Raw genomic sequence first — 26,535 nt, 5'->3', positions numbered from 1 at the left:
TCTCAGCTCCGATATTCCATGACTCTTCAAAGGCCAAGACTTGGAGTGATCTATCCAAATACATGTGCCTCAAAATCTTTCACACTCCTTAATGAGCTAAGTATGTACTAAATGCAGCAAAGATAACGGCATTAATAGACACATTGAAACAGTATACCGCTAATTAGTGAAGAGCAAACCAATTTCTTATGCCGTGTACATGACTTACTGCTAAGGACTGTTAACACAAAAATGGTTGAGCAGATAAAACATAATGATATATACTGTCTGTAAACAAGCTCTGCTTCGTAATGTTAATGTACTGCACATTGGAGGAGAATTGCAGATTCCTAGGGTAATGGCTAAACCCGTGTGTCTTATCTGGATAACCCAAGCATCAAGAGTGAATGAGCCACTGCGTCTGTGTATATGTACCGCCCCACTCTCAGCAGCCGAGCTGCTCAGATCCGGCCCTTCTGTGGGTGGCTCGAGGGTCTCCGGACCCGGGGGCCTCACGGTCACTTCAAATGAAAAGGGGTAGCGATAAGATGGTGCATGTGGGACATAAATGTATGGGCTAAGCCGTATGGAGTTCATGATGCCACCCATGGTGTGTGGTGATATTGGACACCACCGCTGCAGTTACCGGGCACCCGGGGGAGATGTTGTGCAGCAAGTTGTTAACCCCTCTGTGGGCAGGGATGGTGGCCCCGGCACCCGTTGGGGGTTTGGCGATGCAGGGAGATGGGCGACCGCAGGGTGCTGGTGTACTCACTATTAGAAAACACATGAGTCCCTGGTAAACCAAGGTGATGATGGTCGGTGCCCGCAGCCGGCTACGTTCTGGTTCCCCCACCCGGCTGGTGGTCTCTGTCTTTCTCCTGCACCTGTTTAGAATGGTGGACTGCCTGCAATTGCAACTTCAGGAGTCCGCTCCCGGCTTGTGGTCGCCTAAGGAGCCCTTTGCCCACAGACGCTGGCCCGTGGGATCTCTGAGCCATGGCGGTGGCCTTTTATCCCCCTCGGTGGGCTGTTGCCTTCAGTCGGGACTTTGGGTGGGACAGGACCTCTAGTCCTTGCCGCAATCAGTTAATTAACTAAGTCCAGTCACTTCTGGGCCAAGCTTCAGGGTCTGAGTACCCCCCTGTGTGCTCTTGTTTCCAAGTTGGTTCCCCAGGTCGGTACCGGCGGGCCACTACCCTGTCCCGGTCCACCTCGGTTCCACCGAGCCATCTTCCTGGCTCCTGGAGACGGAGACCGCCGTCTTCCTCCTAGCCAAAGGCACCAGGGCTTCTACCCTGGTACCTGTTCAATTTGGGTATTCGCCTCTGATTGAGCTGCAGACAGCTCCAGCCCACACTCCTCCCCAACTTGAACTCTAGACTTGTCTGACTTGTCCCCACCCCGGGCTGTCTAAAACTCCTAGGTGGGCGTCTTCCAACTGCCTGGTTCCACCCCCTGGTGTGTCTATCAAGCCCTTAGGAGGGGTGACTAGGGTTTTAAGGTTGGCTGTATGTTACCTGTGAGGGAAGGGTGTAATGTGAGGCCCTATTTGTGACTACCTAACCCGGCCAGGGCGTCACTCATATAATAAAGGGTGCTTTACATGCTGCCTCATCGCTACCGATATATCGTCGGGGTCATGTCGTTAGTGACTCATATCCGGCGCCGGTAGTGACATCGCAGCGTGTGACAGCTAGGAGCGACGATCAACGATCGCAAAATTGTTCAAAAACGGTGATCGTTGACACGTCGCTCCTTTCCTTAATATCGTTGCTGCTGCAGATACGATGTTGTTCGTTGTTCCTGCAGCAGCACACATCACTGTGTGTGACACCGCAGGAACGACGAACATCTCCTTACCTGCGTCCACCGGCAATGAGGAAGGAAGGAGGTGGGTGGGATGTTATGTCCCGCTCATCTCCGCCCCTCTGCTTCTATTGGCCGGCCGCTTAGTGACACCGCAGTGACGTCGCTATGACGCCGAACACACCTCCCCCTTGAGGAAGGGATTGTTCAGCGGTCACAGCGACGTCGCTGACAAGGTATGTGCGTGTGACGCTGCCGTAGCGATAATGTCCGCTACGGCAGCGTTCACCAAATGTCGCACGAAGGACGGGGGCGGGTGCAATCGTGCAAGACATCGCTAGCTATCGCTATCGATGTCGCAGCGTGTAAAGCACCCTTTAGAATCTGGACCAATTCTTATACTCACATATGAGAATGAAGGGGATATTCTGAGAAATACAAATCTACCCTTATAAATATCTATAGAACAATATATTTATGTGATGCCCGAGGGAAGTGGGATACTCTGTCCCGGGTGTGTGGTGATCAGAGGAGTCGTGGTCACGACCGATGCCCAGTTCCGTGACCCCGGGGGGTCGATCCGAAAAAAGGGTGAAAAAAGGGTGAAAAAATAAATAAGAGAGTTTTTGACTATCCCACTTGCGGGTTGCAGCTATCTTGTAGGAGCCACAGCTACGTGATCTTCCTGGGGTGGGTAGTATATTGCAGCTCAGGTGTTCTCGCCCTTCGCAAGTAGGGCTAGGCCCTGGAAGAGGTTGATGGCGGTTGTAGTGTGCGGTGTGAGCTGATGATGCACCAATGTAGAAAGGATTCAAGCCACACAGGTACTGCAGTTTAAACTGGTTTTTATCACTGCTCTTGTACTGCCACCCGGGTGGTGCTGGTTTTCAGGTGTTCCCTCACCCTTTGTTCCCAGTGCCAGTTGGTGACCTGGTGAGCTGTCTGGTGCACACTTTAGTTTTTGATGGGTCCCCGTGGCCTAAAGCGTCTTGGGATCCCCACCGTTTCTCAGTCTTGGCCCATATAGCAGGCAGCCTGGACAATTTTAATGGGTTGCACTCCTGTCCCTGTCCCCAGGTCCCCTCTTTGCTGCTTTACTCCGGACACTCAGGTTGGTGAGGGACCCTGATGATCCCCTCACCTGGCAGATTTAAAAGGTAGCTTGACGCATACTCCTGTTCAAGGGTTCTGCTCCCTGCCTGTGCTGGATTCTGTGAGTCTTGGTCCCGCACTCCTCTGGCAACCCTGGGTTCCTTGAGCACTGGTTCCTTACTCCACAGCAACCCTTCTCCTTTTTAGCTACAGTTCTTTCTTCAGGTTTTAACACCTAGGACTACTATCTTAAAACACTTCACTTTCTCCTTTCTCTCACTTCTGACTCCCTCAGAGTCTCTCTCCAACATCAACCGGTACCGATATTGCTAGCGAGTGTACCCGCCCCCGTCGGTTGTGCGTCACGGGCAAATCGCTGCCCGTGGCGCACAAAATCGCTAACACCCATCACACGGACTTACCTGCCCTGCGACGTCGCTCTAGCCGGCGATCCACTTCCTTTCTAAGGGGGCTTGTCGTGCGGCGTAACAGCAACGTCACACGGCAGTTGACCAATAGAAGCGGAGGGGTGGAGATGAGCGGGGCGTAACATCCCGCCCCACCTCCTTCCTTCCGCATTGCCGGTGGAGGCAGGTAAGGAGATGTTTGTCGCTTCTGCGGTGTCACACACAGCGATGTGTGCTGCCGCAGGAACGGCGAACAACCTCGTTACTCACGAGACAACAATATTTGGTGTTTTTACGACCTCTCCAAAACCAACGATTTTTACCACTTTTGCGATCATTGTAGGTCGCTCCTATGTGTTACACTCTGCGATGTCGCTAACGACGCTGGATGTGCGTCACAAACACCGTGACCCTGACGATAAATCGTTAGCGATATCGCAGCGTGTAAAGCCCCCTTAAGTCTGTGCCACAGCCAGTCTTGTGACTTTGGTCCATATTTATCAATTCAAAAAGAAAAAAGGAACATCATACAAACTGGATGGTAACCAGGTACAGTTACCATAAGGTGGATGCACTCTCCAATGGTGCGGGAGGGGAAGCGGAAGCTGATGATGTTACAGCGCCCTCTGCCGGACACACCTCTACGTCCAGGGCATACCAGCCCCGCTCCCCATAATGCCTGGTATACGTGACCTCGTCACCCAGGTGCAGGTCCCGATCTGGGCAGATCGCTGCCGGGTCCCTGACAACGGGTTGGAGCAATACCTCTGGCTCTGGAGCTACTCTCTCCTCCTCGGCTGCTGGTGGACTTGCAGCCTGGTAAGGAATCGGCATGGCCTGGTGCACGGCTGGGGATGGAGACGGTGTGGCCCGGTCAGCGGCCAGGGGAGGAGGCGGCACGGCCTGGTCTGCGGCCGGAGAAGGAGGCGGTGCGGCCTGGTCCGCGGCCGGGGAAGGAGGCGGTGCAGCCTGTTCAGCAGCCGTGGAAGGAGGCAGTTCGGCCTGGTACGCGGCCAGGGAAGGAGGCGGTGCGGCCTGGTCCGCGGCCGGGAAAGGAGGCGGTGCAGCCTGGTCCGCGGCTGGGGAAGGAGGTGGTGCAGCCTGGTTAGCGGTCAGGGAAGGAGGCATTGCGGCCTGGTCCTCGGTCGGGTAAGGTGGCAGTGCAGCCTGGTCCGCAGCCGGAGCAGGCGATGGTGCGAGTGTCGTGGCTGGGCGGCATTCCGCAGCCGGATCAAGGACGGGTTCTGCTGCCAGGTGAGTTGGATTTTTCACGCCTATCTGCTCCTGGCGCCGCCCTGCGTACAAGGCCCGGTTCTCTTGGGCCGGCACTACCGCCGCCATACTCCGCATCTCTTCTCTCCATTACATAGTCTGCTGGAAGAACTGCGCCCTCATTTTCATGCACAGCAGCACCAGTTCCTTCTCTAGCCAGGCAGCAGTCCCCACGCTGGGATGATCTGGTGTTCTGTCCCCTGGGGCAGCCATGTTGTCACTCCTTTTCTCCGGAAACTTTCTGCAGCAGGGTTCTGGTGTCCCTGCATTAGTTTTGTGACGCCCTGGCAAAACCAGGTAGTCCCACAAGACTCCCTCGCATAACACCATCCTTCACAGGGTTACATACAGCCGACCTGAAACCCTAGCCACCCCCCTCAGGGCAAGACAGGCACACCAGTGGGTGGGACCAGGCAGTTAGGAAGAACCCACCTAGGGGTCTAGACAGCCTGGGGCAGGAAAACAGACGAGATCAGATTAGATCAAGTCTAGAGTTCAAGTTGAGAGGAGTGTAGGCTGGGGCTAGGTGTAGCTCCAGCAGAAGGGAAGCTCAAGTTGACAGGCGCCAGGGTCGGAGCCCTGGTGCCTTGGCTAGGTGGCAGATGGTGGTCCCCGTCAGCAGGCAATGGGAAGACAGCAGCCGGAGATCCGAGGTGGACCGGGACATTGTTGGAGCCCGCCGGTACCGACACCGGATTACCGACCCGGAAACCGTGCACAGAGGGGGTACTTGGACCCTGAAGCCAGGACCGGAACCAACGGCCTAGCTAATTAACCAATTGAGGGCAAGATTTTAGGTCCTGTCCCAACTAAAGTCCCGAAAGCAGACAACCACCCACAGAGAGGAACAGGCCAACCCCCAGGGCCCGATAGATCCTACAGGTCAGCATCATCGGGCACGGCTCCTCAGGTACTCAACAAGCCGGGAGCGGACTCCTGTGTTCCATACCGGGAAGTCCAACACAAGCAAAAACAGTGCAGAGGGAAAAGACGGCGACCACCAGCCCGGGTGGGGGACTAGAGTACAACCGGCCGCGGCAGCCGGCCACCAGCACCTTGGTTTACCAAAAGACTCGTGTGTTTTATTCAACTGTGAGTAACCAAACATGCCCTGGTACGTCCAGGCGTGCAGGCCCCTGCCATCGCCATCCCCTGCACAGAGCCACTGGGCCCCGGCGCAACCATCCCTACCCACGGAGGGGCTAACATCCAGCTGCCATTACATATCCCCCGGGGTGTCCCACAACAGCAGTGGTGGTGCCACCTTTCACCATACAACATCTAGATATTGACTGGAACTATTCTTGCAGCATCAATTTATCTTGATTTTGATTTTATCAAAAAAATTGTGTTTCAAAAACATTACATCATAAAGTGACACGGGTCAGAAAAAGGTGAAAACAGGCTTGGGGCTGAAGGGGTCAAATAGACGTAAAAAAAATGATTGTAGGAGATACTGAGACTTGAAAAGACATCAATATATTAGAGGATAATGATAGATAATGAATGATAAGGTTGTACACATTGGCTTCTCTGTATGGCGGGCTGTGGGTGGAGGTTGGAATGCTCCATAAGCAAATTTACTAGTGATTCGATGATCTCAAGAAGGTCCACTGGATTAGTCATATCAATCCAAAATATTTCACACTTTATTAGCACCTGTTAGTTGTGTTAGCAGATTTTTGTTTAATTGGAGATATTTTGAAGCCTTGGAAATGACAAATATGTATCACTGATGAGTGACAAGATACACTGTGCTACAAGTATCCATTAGATACATCTGCTGTCTGCCCACAGGTTTTCTGAAATTCATAGTGGTCTAAGCCTTGTACTTGCGCGATATCTCTTGTTCATCGACTTGAGAGTTTTTGCCACTTTTCACAATCCGAGAGGGACTGAATCCTTGAACTTAGAGACCTCGGTTTATCACAGATCGCAACACATAAGCCAAGATGTCAGCACTTACCAGCGTTGCATGACCTAGTAAAGTAGCAAAATAGAATAACAGCCAGATTTGCTCAGAGGAGAACTGGAACCAGAACGGATCGTCGAGACATGGTGGGACGTGATCTATTGTGTGCTGCAAGTGAAATTGGACGTCCCACAATGACATTAGAGAAATTCATCTGCTTGTCTTCTCCCAGTACAATTTCACTTTATTGCGCTCTCGGTACTTTAAGATATGCCGGTGCATAGATCAATAAATTACTTTCATGTTTCCCTGGTGTAAACTGATAGAACGAAATCTGGGAAGGAACTAACATAACTAACATTTGACTTGGTCAAATGCTTAAAGACAGTATAATAAATAGTCCACATACTAAACAGACATTTGTGGTCATTATGATTTATCTTTCACTCAGTGTCAGTAGATATTATACGGCCACAGACACCAGAGTCATAAATTGCCTTTATGTATTGACAGAGCAGTGTGCACACATTATATTATTTAATAAATACATTCAATAATAATTAATACATTGAATAGTAATTAAATAGTAAATTAAACAGTGGGTATGTGGTGCCCCTGAGGCTGCGGTCGCCATAGGGTACTGCAGCTCACTTAAGGTGCGATATCCATCTCAGGTAAGGGGGGTTAATCACCGGTATTCCACATTCACACTTTACATACAGCTTAGGAGCCTTCTCACAGGGGGGATGGCTCAGGGTAGGCGGGAGGGTGGCCATCACAATGAATGGGACTTCCCCTTTCACTGAAGCCAGCCACCTTAGGGGTGTGTTCCACTTGGGGGTAGAAGTAGGCGCAACACACTCACATTAGGCAGACAAGTTGGGACCATCGTTCTGACAAGACACCTCTGGAACTCTTGGACTTTACTAGGCCCGGGGCTTGGAGTGTGAGCTCAGTCCGGGTACCTAACTGCTGAGGGGGACATCCTAGGAAAAGGACATTCTCTCTCTTTCTCTCTACAAACAGCTATGGTGGCCCCTTTACTTGCTTGGGATTGACCGGAGCCCATGACGGCAGAGATCAGCACCTGGGTGCAGCATTAAATCAGAGAGTAAAAAAATCTGGAACCGCAGTTGCCGACTCAGACTCTGATTAGCGACGCCGTCACCCACGCTCCGGCGCTCCCAGGGGACTGCCATTTCCCTGTCATCTACGCAGGGCCCGTTCCGCCTGTGGGGAGTGATACCATCCCGGCTTCCATAACACCTTCACTGGCGACGAATTCTGCAGCGGCGGCTACTCCCTGGGCGCATACCACAGGTGGCATCACGACAAACTTTCCCCATCACCCCGCTTTCCCAACCATTTACTATACGCCTCAGGGCAACGGAACCCAGCAAGGTCACCCTTGACATCACCTGACCCGACCCACAATGGCCCAGCAATGAGTAGGTTAACTACCAGCACCATGGGGCGCTACAGGTACGTAAAGTATTCAGACCCCTTTAAATTTTTCACTCTTCGTATCACTGCAGACATTTGGTAAATTCAAAAAAGGTATTTTTTTTTCTCATTAATGTGCACTCTGCCCCCCATCCCCCATCTTGACAGAAAAAAATAGAAACATAGAAAGTTTTGCAAATTTATTAAACAAGCAAAACTGAAATATCACATGGTCATAAGTATTCAGACCCTTTGCTCAGACACTCTTATATAAGTCCCATGCTGTCCATTTCCTTGTGACCCTCCTTGAGATTTATCTACTCCTTCAGTCCTTGAAGTCCAGCTATGTTTAATTAAACTGATAGGACCTGATTTGGAAAGGCGCACAACTGTCTATATAAGACCTCACAGCTCACACTGCAGGTCACACCAAATGAGAATCATGAGGTCAAAGGAACTGCCCAAGGAGCTCAGAGACAGAATTGTGGCAAGGCACAGATCTGGCCAAGGTTACAAAAGAATTTCTGCAATACTCAAGGTTCCTAAGAGCACAGTGACCTCTATAGTCCTTAAATGGAAGAAGTTTGGGACAAACCAGAACTCTTCCTATATCTGGCCACCATAGGCTGAGAGGCATTTCCGGGAAATTGCATGCCCACCCTTTAAGAGGAGGGCCGGGGTGCACATGTACATCTTATCTGCACTCCCGGGAACTCTGTGTGATATATACAGGGCCCAGAATGGGAAGGAGGCAGCAGCACACATGGATGGTCGGGTGAGTGCGGGGGAGAACATGACTCAGCCGTGGCAGTGAGTAAGTTGACATCTCGGCCTGAGTGCTTAGCAATCTATTGAAGTAATAAACCATGTTCTCACTATTAAAAGATTTTGTCCTTCTCATTTTTCGACAAGTGTCAATAACAGACATGTCGACAAAATGCAGGCATTGCACAATCATCCAACAAGAGCTGACCTGATTTTTTTAGGTCATGTGGCTGAAAAAATTTGCTTTCAATCTGGATTATATTAATTTCCCACATGTCATAGTTTTTAGCTCTGAACTTGGCAATTTTCCTCCTTTGACTTCAGCGAGCACATTAGTGGAAAGGAAGCAGTAAATATTATGGAATATATGTTACATCACTCAACTCAGTCAGAGCAGGATCATGTTACCTCTGACAGTGACATAGTCAGTTAGAGGCAGTGTCCTCCTCTGCTGCCAAAACAGTTAATATTTTTTATTGCTGACTTTAAATTCCATAAATGACATCTTTGTCTTTTCTGCCTAAGCAATAGCACTAAGGAAAATATTTCACAACAACTTCTTCCAATTATTCATTGAATGAACATTGTTAATTTTATGATAATGTGTGTATTGAGATGAACATGGATGAGCATTGGAACTTAGATGACATGGGGACAATAGGGGTTGAGGACATGATTTAAATGTCCAGCTGTTTTGGTGGCACTGTCAGCCATGGTGGCCATGATGGTCATGGCCTTGGAGTGGTTTTGATTCTCTAAGTCAAGTACAATCGGGAGTGGGGATTTAGGAGGGTGAGCAAGGAGCTTGGAACATTTCTTGTACTGAGACAATTGTCAGCGGAGTCAGAGATGGTGACTGTGTGGTGAACAGGATCGGGGAACCAGATGGAGGTGACAAGGAGGTGGTGAAATCAGAGGAGGATGGTGGTAGCATTGGAATGGTGGAATGTTGGATCAACATGTTTTCAAATGATTTGTTGAGATCAAGAAGGACCAATGAATTAATCTTATAAATCCAAAATATTTCAGGCTTTCTTCACACCCCAAACCTGTTAGTTGTGTTAGCAGATTCTTGTTCAATTGGAGTTATTTTAATTCCTGAGAAATCACAAATATCTATCACCGGTGAGTGACAGGATATACTGTTCATCAAGTACCATTAGTTACATTTGGTATCTGTTTGCTCACACATATTTTTGAATTTATAGTGGTTCAGGCAAAATGGACCCTGGCTCCCTCATAGCCCTCCGCACAGTATGATGGCCCCACACAATCCTTCCCACTTTAAAATTGTCTGCATACAATATAATGGCCCTCAAATAGCTCTTCATAAAGTATAAAGGCTCCCTCATAGCCATCCAAATACTATAATGGCCCCACATAGCCCTTCAAATAGTATGATGGCCTCCTCATAGCCCTCCAAATATTATAATGCTTCTCCCATAGTCCTTCTCATAATATAATGCACCCTCCATAGTCCTCCATATAGTATAATGCATCCCATAGTCCTCCATATAATATAATGCACTCTCCATAGTCCTCCATATAGTATAATGCACCCCATAGTCCTCCGTATTGTATAATGCACCTCCATAGTCCTCCATATAATCTAATGCACTCCCATAGTCCTCCATATAGTATAATATACACCTCAATATACACTAGTAAGCAAAATGGTAACAATGTTTTGTACTTTTGACTTTCAAGCTCCATATCCACCCAACCACTACAGCTTTGATCGTGAGACGACCTTCATTTTATAGACAATCATCTTGGCTATCTCCTACATAAATTTGACTTGCACTATTTAGCATATAATTAGTTATGCAGATTCTCATCATGTCACTGCATTGTTACTGTTTTGCTCTTAAAAATCTAAATTTTATCCCCCTTTGGCTTTCATCACTGTCTGAATACTTCTGGGCACTCTCTATCCCTCCCTCATGCAGCTATGCCAGTCATCACTAGGGCTGTGAGGGAGAAAATAAAATCGCATGCTGCTTTAGCCAGGGGGCATGTCTCGGCATCAGGAGGACATGGACAGTGCGTCTTCAGGGGCATGGCTGCACGTCTTTATCAGGTGTGGCCAGCATGGCTCTGGGAGCTTGGCCAGCATGGCTTCGGGGGACGTGGCCAGTGGTGAACCGGGGAGCTTTCTCACAGCAGGGGGAGCAGAGTGTCTCAATGTCAGTAGCGTGGCCACTGGTGCTTCAGGGAGCTCTGTCACAGTAAAGGGGCAGAGTCTCCTGATGTCATTGTACCACCCCGCTCTCGGCAGCCGAGCTGCTCGGATCCGGTCCTTCTGTGGGTGGCTCGAGGGTCTCCGGACCTGGGGGTCTCGTGGTCACTTCAAATGAAAAGGGGAGTGATGGGATGGTGGGTGTAGGACGTATATGTATGGGCTGAGCCGTATGGAGTTCGTGACGCCACCCACGGTATGTGGTGATATTGGACACCACCGCTGCAGTTACGGGGCACCCGGGGGAGATGTTGCGCAGCAAGTTGTTAACCCCTCCGTGGGCAGGGATGGTGGCCCCAGGACCCGTTGGGGACTGGTGGTGCAGGGAGATGGGCGACCGCAGGGTGCTGATGTACTCACTATTAGAAACACACACGAGTCTCTGGTAAACCAAGGTGATGGTGGTTGGTGCCCACCGCCGGCTGCGTTCAGGTTCCCCCACCCGACTGGTGGTCTCTGTCTTTCTCCTGCACCTGTTTTGGAATGGTGGACTGCCTGCGCTTGCAACTTCAGGAGTCCGCTCCTGGCTGGTTGTGGCCTAAGGAGCCCTTGCCCGCAGACACTGGCCCGTGGGATCTTTGAGCCTTGGCGGTGGCGTGTTATCCCCCTTGGTGGGCTGTTGCCTTCAATCGGGACTTTGGGTGGGACAGGACCTCTAGTTCTGGCCGCAATCAGTTAATTAACTAGTTCCAGTCGCTTCTGGACCTAGCTTCAGGGTCTGAGTACCCCCCTGTGTGCTCCAGGTTCCGAGTCGGTTCCCAGGGTCGGTACCGGCGGGCCACTACCCTGTCCTGGTCCACCTCGGTTCCACCGAGCCGTCTTCCCAGCTCCTGCAGACGGAGATCGCCATCTGCCTCCTAGCCAAAGGCACCAGGACTCCTACCCTGGTACCTGTCAGTTTTCCTCAGGCCCAGACACAGGCCTGACCTCCACTCTCCCTGAACTCTATAACTGATCTGACTTTTCCCCTCCCCAGGCTGTCTAAAACTCCTAGGTGGGCGTCTTCCAACCGCCTGTTTCCGCCCCCTGGTGTGTCTATCCAGCCCTTCGGGGGTGACTAGGGTTTTAAGGTTGGCTGTGTGTTACCTGTGAGGGATGGGTGTAATGCGGGGCACTATTTGTGACTACCTGGCCCGGCCAGGGCGTCACATCATGGGGTGTGGCTAGCGCTTCTCAGAAGGGCTTGGCTGGTCTCACACCAGACAGTGTTGCTGCAGTAGGGTGCCAGTGCTCTCTACTAGTGATGGGCGAACCCAAACTGAAGCTGTGTCTTTACTGCTCTGCACAGTGGGTGCGATGAAGTTATGTCATTGCACCTGCTGCTGTAAGCCATAAAATCGGGACAATGATTGAGGAGGGAGCAGATGATTCTCTCTTTCATCATTGCTTTCAATTGTTTCAGCATCCACGATGCTGATATAGTTGAAAGTGCGATGCTGGGTGCAGGGGGCCCGGTGTTAGAGATGGCACCGGGTCCTCTTGACTCATGGATCCCATAGCAGCCAAGCAGCCACTTGGTCTGCCACCATTAACAGTGCGCAACAGCTCAAAAGGGGTTTTTGTTTTTGAGTATGCCTTTAAGAGTCTATTCCCTTCTCAGGGTGATCTGAGAGCTCTTGTGGATCCATTATCATATATACATCATTGAGCAGAGCAGTGTTTTTCTTATCTGGCACTAATATTATGGTATTATTTATTGTATAGTGTTGGTAGGCATCAGCTGGTAAGGTGATTCCTCATTGCCTTTGATATGGTCGGACAGATGACATTGCTGTCGTAGGTCATTTTTTGATGGAACAACGGAAGCTGATGTGGCTGGTTGGCAACTGGAGGTGAAAAACTGGAACCACAGGTTTCGATAAAGCAGAGTAAAGGCAGTTGCAAAGTCCTGGGTAATGCTGGTAAGTGAAATTGCCCAGTCCATTGATGATACAGGGTGGAGTCAGAAGCAGTTTATTATCCATGAAGGAAAGATTGTGATAAAAATTTAAGATATCAATGCATTAGAAAATCCATTTAAAATTCAAAAAGGCAGAGCAGTGATATATATCTGTTAACATGCTTTGTTCATATAGTCTTAAGGCCGCTTTACACGCAGCGATCTCGCTAGCGAGATTGCTAGTGTACCGCCCTGTGGCCTCGGCTGCGACTGCCGAGCCGCTCGGGTCCGGGCTCACGTGTGTCGGTGGCTCGAGCGCCTCCGGACCCGGGGGTCACGTCGCTCTGGAAGGGAGTAGTGGCGGTGCACACAGGGGTTGTGGGGGTGGTTGTTTTTGGGAAAGTTCGTGACACCACCCACGGGTTGTGGTGATGGTGGACACCACCGCTGCGGTAAAGTTACGGGGAATCCCGGGAGCGGTGTAGGGGCACAGCTAGGTGTTGACCCCTGCGTGGGTAGGAGATGTTGGTCCCGGGGCCCGGTGGTGAAGGCCGGGGTGCAGGGGCAGGGTTGCGGTACAGCGCGGTGCCTGATGGCACTGGTGTACTCATGATTAAACCACACAGAGTCACTGGTAAACCAAACAGGGTGACGAACGGGGCCCGCAGCCGGCTGCAGTTTCTCCAGATAGGTTGGTAATGTCCGCCTTTCTCCTGTACCTTTATGTGATTTTGGCTACCGTGCCTGGGAACTGGTAGCCCGCTCCCTGGCGTATATGTGTCATAGGAGCCCGTTTGCCCGCAGACGCTGGCCCTTGGATCTTTGGCCTCTGGTGGTGGCTACTATCCGGATGGGTTGGGCTGTTGCCTTCAATCGGGAGTTAGGTGGGAATGAACCCCTGAGGTCCAGACCGCAATCAGTTGATTTGACTATGGTGGTGGCTTATAGCCTGGTCTGAGTACCCTGCCTGGTGCTCCGGTATCCAGTTAGCTCCCCGGTTCGGTTCTGGCGGGCCACTACCCTGTCCCGGTCCCTTACGGTTCCGCTAGTCGTATTCCCAGTCTCCTGCAGGCGGCCACTACCGTCTGCCTGCCTGACTGATCTGGGATCCTAGGCTCCAACCCAGGCACCACACGGAACTGAGCTCCTCTCTCCTCAAACTCCAAACTTGAACTCCCTAGTGTTTTCCTGCCTCAGGCCAGCAGACTCCTCGGAGGGCGTGTCTTTCTGCCTGACTCCGCCCACCTGGTGTGCCTGTCTGACTCTGCGGGAGGCAATCAGGTCTTTTGGTTGACTGGTGGTACCTTAGGGTGCCTTCACACTTTAGCGATGCAGCAGCGATCCGACCAGCGATCTGACCTGGTCAGGATCGCTGCTGCATCGCTACATGGTCGCTGGTGAGCTGTCAAACAGGCAGATCTCACCAGCGACCAGTGACCAGCTCCCAGCCAGCAGCGTCGTGCAAGCGACGCTGCGCTTGCACGGAGCCGGCGTCTGGAAGCTGCGGACACTGGTAACTAAGGTAAACATCGGGTATGGTTACCCGATGTTTACATTAGTTACCAGCGCACACCGCTTCGCTGTGTGTGCAGGGAGCAGGAGCCGGCACCGGCAGCGTGAGAGCTGCGGAGGCTGGTAACCAAGGTAAATATCGGGTAACCACCTTGGTTACCCGATGTTTACCTTGGTTACAGCTTACCGCAGGCTGTCAGACGCCGGCTCCTGCTCCCTTCACATTCAGGATTGTTGCTCTCTCGCTGCTCGCTGTCTCACACAGCGATGTGTGCTTATCAGCGGGAGAGCAACAATAAAAAAACGAACCAGGGCTGTGTGTAACGAGCAGCGATCTCACAGCAAGGGCCAGATCGCTGCTCAGTGTCACACACAGCGAGATCGCTAATGAGGTCACAAAAAACGTGACTCAGCAGCGATCTCAGTAGCGATCTCGCTGTGTGTGAAGCACCCCTTACTGGGTTGGGGGTGTATGTGGTGAGTTTAGTGACCTGTGACCTCTGGGTGTCCAGGGCGTCACATTCCCCCTTGGTTTAATGCAGACCGTCCACGGGCTGCCCGTCCATCACCGATTTTATTTTTCTGAAAAGATATAAACAGGTGAAAAACAGTCAAAAGCATTTTTTTTTCTCATTTCTTCCCTTACGGGAGGCACATCACTTGAACCGTTACAAACGGGAACATTTTTATTTAAAACGGGGTACGGGTCCATGTCCTTCCGCTTTCCCACCCAAGCAACCTGAACCTTGATGCTGCCCCTAAGAAATGGGCAGCACCCCTTTTCCCCAGTCCGGAAACAGGAACCTGGCCAGGCTACCCAAGCGGGAACGGGTACGATGCTTTGCACACGGAAGTCATTCAGAGGCCCCATTCCAAGGGGACCCCTGACCCGGAGGATGGTCACCGGTTCTGATGGTGACTGGACCCCAGCCTGCTCTGCTGCGAGTCCCTCCTCCAACCAGCCTCTCCGGAGACTGGCAGTTGCGGGAAGGGAAGTTGGGCATTATTTACAAGCCCAATAGTTATTGGGTGGCTTGCGAGTTCTCAGCCTTGTCTTTAGGGAAAAGGGGACAACATCAGTCCCAACAGGGACGGGCACTTCAGCAGCCAACGGGCTACCATAAAATAAACTGTTGGGTAAAACTTTGCTTCCGGCGCAGCCTCTTCCAGTCACTTTCCCCTGTCCACCACAGGGCAGCACGGGTCCCCAATACCACGCTCACTCACTGCGGCACTGACCAATAAAGACCCCGTCTTCCACTGCCTGCAGTGCGGGTACGGTGAACCGGGCTCCCCTTGTAGAACTGTCCTCGCTTCTCTAACTCCCTGCCATCGTCCACCAGGGGCGCCGACCCCTGATGGCGCCCACCGAGGCTCCGGCCCCGGCGGCATTCAACAAGTCAGGCAGGGTCCGGCTCCTTCCACCCGGCGCACCGGATGGTGCCCCACGGGAACATGGGGGCGTTCAACAAAGGAACACGGTAATGCAGGAACGGAACCTCCAAAACTTCAACTTTAAAACAATAACTTTGAAACTTCAGGGGTTAATTCTTTGCGGTTTGCGGCTACTACCACAGGGGACCGGACTGGCCGATGGTCTGACGGTCGATCAGGCTCCCCATTCAGGTGCAGCGGGTTCCGGGGCTGTAGCTCATTAACGGGAACGGCGGCGGGGGTAGCGTACACGGGACTCCCTCCTCCATAAGCTGCACCACCTCAGGCTCACTGGTCGCGGTTCTGGCGGGCTCCAGCTCCAAGCTGATAAGGGACGACATGGGGGTCTGCGTGGCCTGTTCTCGGCGTTGCACGGCTGCCGTGGCCCCTTGCTCGCGGGCCCACACTACGGCAACCAGTCTGCGGACCTCTGCCCTCCAATCGAGTAACTGCTGCAGACTCTGCGCCCTCGCTTTCATGCAGAACCGACCCAGCTCCCGCTCCAACCAGGCAGCGGTTCCAGCGGGAAACTCACCCGGGCCGCAGTCCCTGAAGGCTACTCCTCCTCTGCCTCTTTTAGGCCCCGCAGCTCCGGCGGCAGGTGCCTCGCCGCTCCCGTCCGGGAACGCCAACATTTTCCTTTTTCTTCTCCCACGAGCATCAGCAGCAGTCGGCCCCGGCAGGCACGAACATCTTCTTTTCGTCCTCCCTTGGTTTTTCTACAGCACTTCTCTCTTTGGGGGCGGGGCTTCACTTTCGCGCCTTCACTGCTCGGGGAAGATGACTCGAGCGGGAAACTTTCGCGCCAAAGATGGCGGATCTTCAGATTTTTCAGCGGGACGCCGCTGACTGGGACTTCAAGGCGCACTTCCACTGGTAAGTGGACTGGTTTGATCCTGTTCGTGACGCCAGAAGAGTCGATGTGTACCGCCCCGCGGCCTCGGCTGCGACCGCCGAGCCGCTCGGGTCCGGGATCGCGTGTGTCGGTGGCTCGAGTGCCTCTGGACCCGGGGGTCACGTTGCTCTGGAAGAGAGTAGTGGCGGTGCACACAGGGGTTGTGGGGGTGGTTGTTTTTGGGAAAGTTCGTGACGCCACCCACGGGTTGTGGTGATGGTGGACACCACCACTGCGGTAAAGTTACGGGGAATCCTGGGAACGGTGTAGGGGCACAGCTAGGTGTTGACCCCTGCGTGGGTAGGGGATGTTGGTCCCGGGGCCCGGTGGTGAAGGCCGGGGTGCAGGGGCAGGGTTGCGGTGGCTACTATCCAGACGGGTTGGACTGTTGCCTTCAATCGGGACTTAGGTGGGAATGAACCCCTGAGGTCCAGACCGCAATCAGTTGATTTGACTATGGTGGTGGCTTATAGCCTAGTCGGGGTCTGAGTACCCTGCCTGGTGCTCCAGTATCCAGTTAGCTCCCCGGTTCAGTTCCGGCGGGCCACTACCCTGTCTTGGTCCCTTACGGTTCCGCTAGTCGTATTCCCAGTCTCCTGCAGGCGGCCACTACCGTCTGCCTGCCTGACTGATCTGGGATCCTAGGCTCCAACCCAGGCACCACACGGAACTGAGCTCCTCTCTCCTCAAACTCCAAACTTGAACTCCCTAGTGTTTTCCTGCCTCAGGCCAGCAGACTCCTCGGAGGGCGTGTCTTTCTGCCTGACTCCGCCCACCTGGTGTGCCTGTCTGACTCTGCGGGAGGCAATCAGGTCTTTTGGTTGACTGGTGGTACCTTAGGGTGCCTTCACACTTTAGCGATGCAGCAGCGATCCGACCAGCGATCTGACCTGGTCAGGATCGCTGCTGCATCGCTACATGGTCGCTGGTGAGCTGTCAAACAGGCAGATCTCACCAGCGACCAGTGACCAGCTCCCAGCCAGCAGCGTCGTGCAAGCGACGCTGCGCTTGCACGGAGCCGGCGTCTGGAAGCTGCGGATACTGGTAACTAAGGTAAACATCGGGTATGGTTACCCGATGTTTACATTAGTTACCAGCGCACACCGCTTCGCTGTGTGTGCAGGGAGCAGGAGCCGGCACCGGCAGCATGAGAGCTGCGGAGGCTGGTAACCAAGGTAAATATCGGGTAACCACCTTGGTTACCCGATGTTTACCTTGGTTACAGCTTACCGCAGGCTGTCAGACACCGGCTCCTGCTCCCTTCACATTCAGGATTGTTGCTCTCTCGCTGTCTCACACAGCGATGTGTGCTTATCAGCGGGAGAGCAACAATAAAAAAACGAACCAGGGCTGTGTGTAACGAGCAGCGATCTCACAGCAAGGGCCAGATCGCTGCTCAGTGTCACACACAGCGAGATCGCTAATGAGGTCACAAAAAACGTGACTCAGCAGCGATCTCAGTAGCGATCTCGCTGTGTGTGAAGCACCCCTTACTGGGTTGGGGGTGTATGTGGTGAGTGTAGTGACCTGTGACCTCTGGGTGTCCAGGGCGTCACATTCCCCCTTGGTTTAATGCAGACCGTCCGCGGGCTGCCCGTCCATCACCGATTTTATTTTTCTGAAAAGATATAAACAGGTGAAAAACAGTCAAAAGCATTTTTTTTTTAATTTCTTCCCTTACGGGAGGCACATCACTTGAACCGTTACAAACGGGAACATTTTTATTTAAAACGGGGTACGGGTCCATGTCCTTCCGCTTTCCCACCCAAGCAACCTGAACCTTGATGCTGCCCCTAAGAAATGGGCAGCACCCCTTTTCCCCAGTCCGGAAACAGGAACCTGGCCAAGCTACCCAAGTGGGAACGGGTACGATGCTTCGCACACGGAAGTCATTCAGAGGCCCCATTCCAAGGGGACCCCTGACCCGGAGGATGGTCACCGGTTCTGATGGTGACTGGACCCCAGCCTGCTCTGCTGCGAGTCCCTCCTCCAACCAGCCTCTCCGGAGACTGGCAGTTGCGGGAAGGGAAGTTGGGCATTATTTACAAGCCCAATAGTTATTGGGTGGCTTGCGAGTTCTCAGCCTTGTCTTTAGGGAAAAGGGGACAACATCAGTCCCAACAGGGACGGGCACTTCAGCAGCCAACGGGCTACCATAAAATAAACTGTTGGGTAAAACTTTGCTTCCGGCGCAGCCTCTTCCAGTCACTTTCCCCTGTCCACCACAGGGCAGCACGGGTCCCCAATACCACGCTCACTCACTGCGGCACTGACCAATAAAGACCCCGTCTTCCACTGCCTGCAGTGCGGGTACGGTGAACCGGGCTCCACTTGTAGAACTGTCCTCGCTTCTCTAACTCCCTGCCATCGTCCACCAGGGGCGCCGACCCCTGATGGCGCCCACCGAGGCTCCGGCCCCGGCGGCATTCAACAAGTCAGGCAGGGTCCGGCTCCTTCCACCCGGCGCACCGGATGGTGCCCCACGGGAACATGGGGGCGTTCAACAAAGGAACACGGTAATGCAGGAACGGAACCTCCAAAACTTCAACTTTAAAACAATAACTTTGAAACTTCAGGGGTTAATTCTTTGCGGTTTGCGGCTACCACCACAGGGGACCGGACTGACCGATGGTCTGAAGGTCGATCAGGCTCCCCATTCAGGTGCAGCGGGTTCCGGGGCTGTAGCTCATTAACGGGAACGGCGGCGGGGGTAGCGTACACGGGACTCCCTCCTCCATAAGCTGCACCACCTCAGGCTCACTGGTCGCGGTTCTGGCGAGCTCCAGCTCCAAGCTGATAAGGGACGACATGGGGGTCTGCGTGGCCTGTTCTCAGCGTTGCACGGCTGCCGTGGCCCCTTGCTCGCGGGCCCACACTACGGCAACCAGTCTGCGGACCTCTGCCCTCCAATCGAGTAACTGCTGCAGACTCTACGCCCTCGCTTTCATGCAGAACCGACCCAGCTCCCGCTCCAACCAGGCAGCGGTTCCAGCGGGAAACTCACCCGGGCCGCAGTCCCTGAAGGCTACTCCTCCTCTGCCTCTTTTAGGCCCCGCCGCTCCGGCGGCAGGTGCCTCGCCGCTCCCGTCCGGGAACGCCGACATTTTCCTTTTTCTTCTCCCACGAGCACCAGCAGCAGTCGGCCCCGGCAGGCACGAACATCTTCTTTTCGTCCTCCCTTGGTTTTTCTACAGCACTTCTCTCTTTGGGGGCGGGGCTTCACTTTCGCGCCTTCACTGCTCGGGGAAGACGACTCGAGCGGGAAACTTTCGCGCCAAAGATGGCGGATCTTCAGATTTTTCAGCGGGACGCCGCTGACTGGGACTTCAAGGCGCACTTCCACTGGTAAGTGGACTGGTTTGATCCTGTTCGTGACGCCAGAAGAGTCGATGTGTACCGCCCCGCGGCCTCGGCTGCGACCGCCGAGCCGCTCGGGTCCGGGATCGCGTGTGTCGTTGGCTCGAGTGCCTCTGGACCCGGGGGTCACGTTGCTCTGGAAGAGAGTAGTGGCGGTGCACACAGGGGTTGTGGGGGTGGTTGTTTTTGGGAAAGTTCGTGACGCCACCCACGGGTTGTGGTGATGGTGGACACCACCACTGCGGTAAAGTTACGGGGAATCCTGGGAGCGGTGTAGGGGCACAGCTAGGTGTTGACCCCTGCATGGGTAGGGGATGTTGGTCCCGGGGCCCGGTGGTGAAGGCCGGGGTGCAGGGGCAGGGTTGCGGTGCAGCGCAGTGCCTGATGGCACTGGTGTACTCACGATTAAACCACACAGAGTCACTGGTAAACCAAACAGGGTGATGAACGGGGCCCGCAGCCGGCTACAGTTTCTCCAGATAGGTTGGTAATGTCCGCCTTTCTCCTGCACCTTTATGTGATTTTGGCTACCGTGCCTGGGCACTGGTAGCCCGCTCCCCGGTGTGTATGTGTCGTAGGAGCCCGTTTGCCCGCAGACGCTGGCCCTTGGATCTCTGGCCCCTGGTGGTGGCTACTATCCAGACGGGTTGGACTGTTGCCTTCAATCGGGACTTAGGTGGGAATGAACCCCTGAGGTCCAGACCGCAATCAGTTGATTTGACTATGGTGGTGGCTTATAGCCTAGTCGGGGTCTGAGTACCCTGCCTGGTGCTCCAGTATCCAGTTAGCTCCCCGGTTCAGTTCCGGCGGGCCACTACCCTGTCCCGGTCCCTTACGGTTCCGCTGGTCGTATTCCCGGTCTCCTGCAGGCGGCCACTACCATCTTCCTGCCTGACTGATCTGGGGTCCTAGGCTCCAACCCAGGCCCCACACGGAACTGAGCTCCTCTCTCCTCAAACTCCAAATTTGAACTCCCTAGTGTTTTCCTGCCTCAGGCCAGCAGACTCTTCAGAGGGTGTGTCTTTCTGCTTGACTCCACCCTCCTGGTGTGCCTGTCTGACTCTGAGGGAGGCAATCAGGTCTTTTGGTTGACTGGTGGTACCTTACTGGGTTGGGGGTGTATGTGGTGAGTGTAGTGACCTGTGACCCATGGGTGTCCAGGGCATCACACTAGCGTGCGTACCCTCCTCCGTCGGTTATGCGTCACAGGCAAATCGCTGCCCGTGGCGCACAACATCACTCGGACCCGTCACACTACTTACCTGCCTAGCGACGTCGCTGTGACCAGCGAACCGCCTCCTTTCTAAGGGGGCAATTTGTTTGGCATCAAAGCGACGTCACTAAGCGGCCGCCCAATAGAAGCGGAGGGGCGGAGATGAGCAGGACAAACATTCCACCCACCGCCTTCCTTCCTCATTGCAGGCGGCCGCAGGTACGAGGTTGTTCCTCGTTCCTGCGGTGTCACACGTAGCGATGTGTGGTGCTGCAGGAACGACGGACAACCTGCAACAGCAACAATATTTGGGAACTGGACAGCGTGTCAACGATCAACGATAAGGTAAGTAAAATTGCTCGGTAACGGTCGTTCGCGTGTTTCACATGCAACAAAATCGCTAACGAGGCCGGATGTGTGTCACGAATTCCGTGACCCCAATGACATTGCGTTAGCGATGTCATTGCGTGTAAAGCAGCCTTTAGTCCTAACAGGTTTCATAAATAGATTTCTTCAATTTAAAATAGATTTGGGGCAAAATCTTTTTTTCGTGGATATTTAAAGCCTGGATAACCCACCGGATATGGAGAGCTGTATTGATGAGCTACTACAATTTTTTGTGTGCTCCCATTATTGTAAGGATGCCTCACAATATTTTTCAGTCTTTAACTTTTCTAAATCATTAGTAAATAATGAATATAATGCTTGTAATAGATTGTGTGAGTGGTTCATGTGTGGGTAAATCAAATACATCCTTCCATATAGATGTTACAAAACTAGGGGTGAAATACAACCCCATAGCGGTACCACACACTTTTAAGAATATGTGACTGAAAAATTGAAAAACATTTAAAAATATTGAAAATTGAAAAACATTGTTTTTTTAAACTCGATTCCACTAAAGAAAAAAATCTTGTTTGGTTGGAATCCAGGATCTAAGTCAGTGGGTTATCAAAACCTAAACAATCGGATCAAGTGTTATAGGAAGATTGAGCATTGCCTTCATTATATCAACATGCTGGCTATCGCCACTTGTTGAAAATTGAAAGGGACAGAATTTTTGAACAGCGAGACCTTGGATTATCATTTCAGCAGATCACTAGATGCGTGGGCTGAGATATCAGAACCTCTGCACAGAAGGATCTTTAGATTAGAAGAATGCTGCATAGTGATCCATTCTGAGCAGCAAGTGAAATTAGATGCCATATACCAAGCCTAATGTGTCAAACAATATCTGTACAAACCATCAGAAGGCGCTTGTAAAACATTAATCTATGAGCCAGACGCCCAACTACAGGTGTTCCCCATTGGTTTGACACCACCGCTTTTGAAGCCCATCATGATACAGAGCAAGATGGAAGTGAAGGGTCGATTAGAATTCTTTCATCTAAAGTGATGATTCCCGCTGTTGTCTTAGGGGTACTTTACACGTTGCGATATCGCTAGCATCGGCTAGAGATGCCGAGTGCGATAGTACCCACCCTCCTCGCACATGCGATATATGGTGATTGCTGCTGTAGCAAACATTATCGCTACGGCAGCTTCACATGCACATACCTGCTCGGCGACGTCGCTGTGACTGCCGAACTATCCCTCCTTCAAGGGGGAGGTGCGTTCAGCGTCACAGCGATGTCAGCACGATGTCACTAATCAGCCGTCCAATAGAAGCGGAGGGGTGGAGATTAGCGGGACATAACATCCCGCCCACCTTCTCCCTTCCGCATTGCCGTCGGGACGCAGGTAAGGAGATGTTTGTCGCTCCTGCGGGTTTACACACAGCGATGTGTGGAGCTGTAGGAATGACAAACAACATTGTACCTGCGGTCGACCCGACATTATGGAAATGAACGACGTGACACAGATCAACGATTTTCGATGCTTTTGCGATCATTTATCGTCGCACCTAAGATTTACACGTTGCGATGTCACTATCGGCGCCGGATGTGCACCACTAACAACGTGACCCCGACGATATTTCGGAATCGATGTTGCAATGTGTAAATCCCCCCTTAGAAGCAATGATAGCCAGAGAGTGGTCTGAAGACCAAGTGGACAATGCCGTGAAGAGGCATTCACAAGGAAATGTCACACTGGTTTTTGTCCTTGGATTATGGCATGGGGTGCCAGAACACTCTTTTGTTCACTCCATTTTCACTAACCGCTCAAAGTTGCATTGATTTGGTAGTAGAACCAAGGTACTGCCTTTTCTCCAAAGTGTCCAAGGAGGTGTTTTTCAACACAACAATGCCAAGCCACATGTTGCTCTTACTACTGTCAGCAGCATGCGTGGCCTAGACATACTTCTATGACTTACAGCATTTCCAGACTTGTCTTCCAATCAGCACATCTGGGAAGTCATTCGTCGGCAACTGCAAAGGAAGCTGCCAGCAGTGGATTTTGATGATTTGTGTACCCAAGTGCATTCAATATGGCAAAACATTCCTCAGACAACCATTAAGTACCTTGTTTATAGCAGCCAAGTCATGTAAATGTTGAGATTTCTGCACCTGATGCTCATATTCAACGCTGAATAAATTGAGATATATTGAAAATTTGTTTTCCTTTTTTTTCTCCATTTGCTTATTATTAACATGTCTGTCCTTTCTGTGATTTCCATCACTTCATGACTTTTCCTATTTGGAGGTACAATTTCAATGTTGAGATATGCTGGTCCCAACAACCCAACTGGCGTCACGTGCTGTTTATTTAGTTATTTATTTATTTTTCTCTCCCCCCGTGAGATCAGTGGCCTACCGGGAGCGTGCAACTGGCTTTGTGATGGGGGTTAAAAATAATATATAAAAAGGGGAGAGAAAAATAAATAAATGAACAGTACATGACGCCAGTTGGGTTGTTCAGCTTTGGTATAGCCAGGCACTACTGGGGGTCCCCAGGAGTTGGGTGGTGATACACAGTGCCAGAGGGTTATCCCATCACCCCCCACTAGGGCTGGTTCCTGGGGATTTTAAGGTAGGGTTGGCGCAGCAGAGAATAAACAGCCAGAGACAGGACAGGTAGCTTTTACCTTTTACTGAAGCTCTACAGAGAATAGTCTGGAACCTTCCATACAGCATATACACTTATGTGTGACCTGCCCCAATAAGAGTTCACTTTCTCTGCTGTTTGGTAGTGTATTCCTCCTGACCTGGCAAAAGTAGTCTTGAAATCCTGGGAATTTCAAGACAGAAAAACTCTGGATCCTTGATCCCTTCTAGCAAGCAGACGACTCGAATCCTATAGGAAAGCTTACTGTTGCTATAGAAGTTTCTGGATTCAACAACATCGATGAGCTCATGGGCAAATTTACTGCTCCTTATAAAAAGGCTCTAAGGAGTGTCTCAATTTGTCACTGACCTGAAAGTCTAGGTGGCCTAGGGACTGATACCCTGCCAATTTGCAGCTGGCCCCTCCAGAGGTTTCAACAGTCACCTCAGTCCACGACCGTCTCCATTTTATGCTCCTCTCACGGTCACCCGGACACCAAATCCAACTGACTTTTTAACTCACACTCAAGCTCCTTCCCCTCTCCTTCTAGGTTGTGCACACAAGCCTTGTTATCAGCTCAGGTGAAGAGCCCCATTAAGGGAGTATAGGTAAAAAACAAATCTCATTAAAGCTGGCAATGCATGTAATACATATTGAAATATACAGTTAGGTCCAGAAATATTTGGACAGTGACACAAGTTTTGTTATTTTAGCTGTTTACAAAAACATGTTCAGAAATACAATTATATATATAATATGGGATGAAAGTGCACACTCCCAGCTGCAATATGAGAGTTTTCACATCCAAATCGGAGAAAGGGTTTAGGAATCATAGCTCTGTAATGCATAGCCTCCTCTTTTTCAAGGGACCAAAAGTAATTGGACAAGGGACTCTAAGGGCTGCAATTAACTCTGAAGGCGTCTCCCTCGTTAACCTGTAATCAATGAAGTAGTTAAAAGGTCTGGGGTTGATTACAGGTGTGTGGTTTTGCATTTGGAAGCTGTTGCTGTGACCAGACAACATGCGGTCTAAGGAACTCTCAATTGAGGTGAAGCAGAACATCCTGAGGCTGAAAAAAAAGAAAAAATCCATCAGAGAGATAGCAGACGTGCTTGGAGTAGCAAAATCCACAGTCGGGTACATTCTGAGAAAAAAGTAATTGACTGGTGAGCTTGGGAACTCAAAAAGGCCTGGGCGTCCACGGATGACAACAGTGGTGGATGATCGCCGCATACTTTCTTTGGTGAAGAAGAACCCGTTCACAACATCAACTGAAGTCCAGAACACTCTCAGTGAAGTAGGTGTATCTGTCTCTAAGTCAACAGTAAAGAGAAGACTCCATGAAAGTAAGTACAAAGGGTTCACATCTAGATGCAAACCATTCATCAATTCCAAAAATAGACAGGCCAGAGTTAAATTTGCTGAAAAACACCTCATGAAGCCAGCTCAGTTCTGGAAAAGTATTCTATGGACAGATGAGACAAAGATCAACCTGTACCAGAATGATGGGAAGAAAAAAGTTTGGAGAAGAAAGGGAACGGCACATGATCCAAGGCACACCACATCCTCTGTAAAACATGGTGGAGGCAACGTGATGGCATGGGCATGCATGGCTTTCAATGGCACTGGGTCACTTGTGTTTATTGATGACATAACAGCAGACAAGAGTAGCCGGATGAATTCTGAAGTGTACCGGGATATACTTTCAGCCCAGATTCAGCCAAATGCCGCAAAGTTGATCGGACGGCGCTTCATAGTACAGATAGACAATGACCCCAAGCATACAGCCAAAGCTACCCAGGAGTTCATGAGTGCAAAAAAGTGGAACATTCTGCAATGGCCAAGTCAATCACCAGATCTTAACCCAATTGAGCATGCATTTCACTTGCTCAAATCCAGACTTAAGACGGAAAGACCCACAAACAAGCAAGACCTGAAGGCTGCGGCTGTAAAGGCCTGGCAAAGCATTAAGAAGGAGGAAACCCAGCGTTTGGTGATGTCCATGGGTTCCAGACTTAAGGCAGTGATTGCCTCCAAAGGATTTGCAAAAAATTTTGAAAATAAAAATATTTTGTTTGGGTTTGGTTTATTTGTTCAATTACTTTTGACCTCCTAAAATGTGGAGTGTTTGTAAAGAAATGTGTACAATTCCTACAATTTCTATCAGATATTTTTGTTCAAACCTTCAAATTAAACGTTACAATCTGCACTTGAATTCTGTTGTAGAGGTTTCATTTCAAATCCAATGTGGTGGCATGCAGAGCCCAACTCGCGAAAATTGTGTCACTGTCCAAATATTTCTGGACCTAACTGTACATGCAGCCATTATTTGTGGCGACTC

The sequence above is a fragment of the Anomaloglossus baeobatrachus genome, chromosome 11, assembly GCF_048569485.1.
Source record: "Anomaloglossus baeobatrachus isolate aAnoBae1 chromosome 11, aAnoBae1.hap1, whole genome shotgun sequence".
Lineage (NCBI taxonomy): Eukaryota > Metazoa > Chordata > Amphibia > Anura > Aromobatidae > Anomaloglossus > Anomaloglossus baeobatrachus.
Note: the sequence above shows the minus strand (reverse complement) of the source record.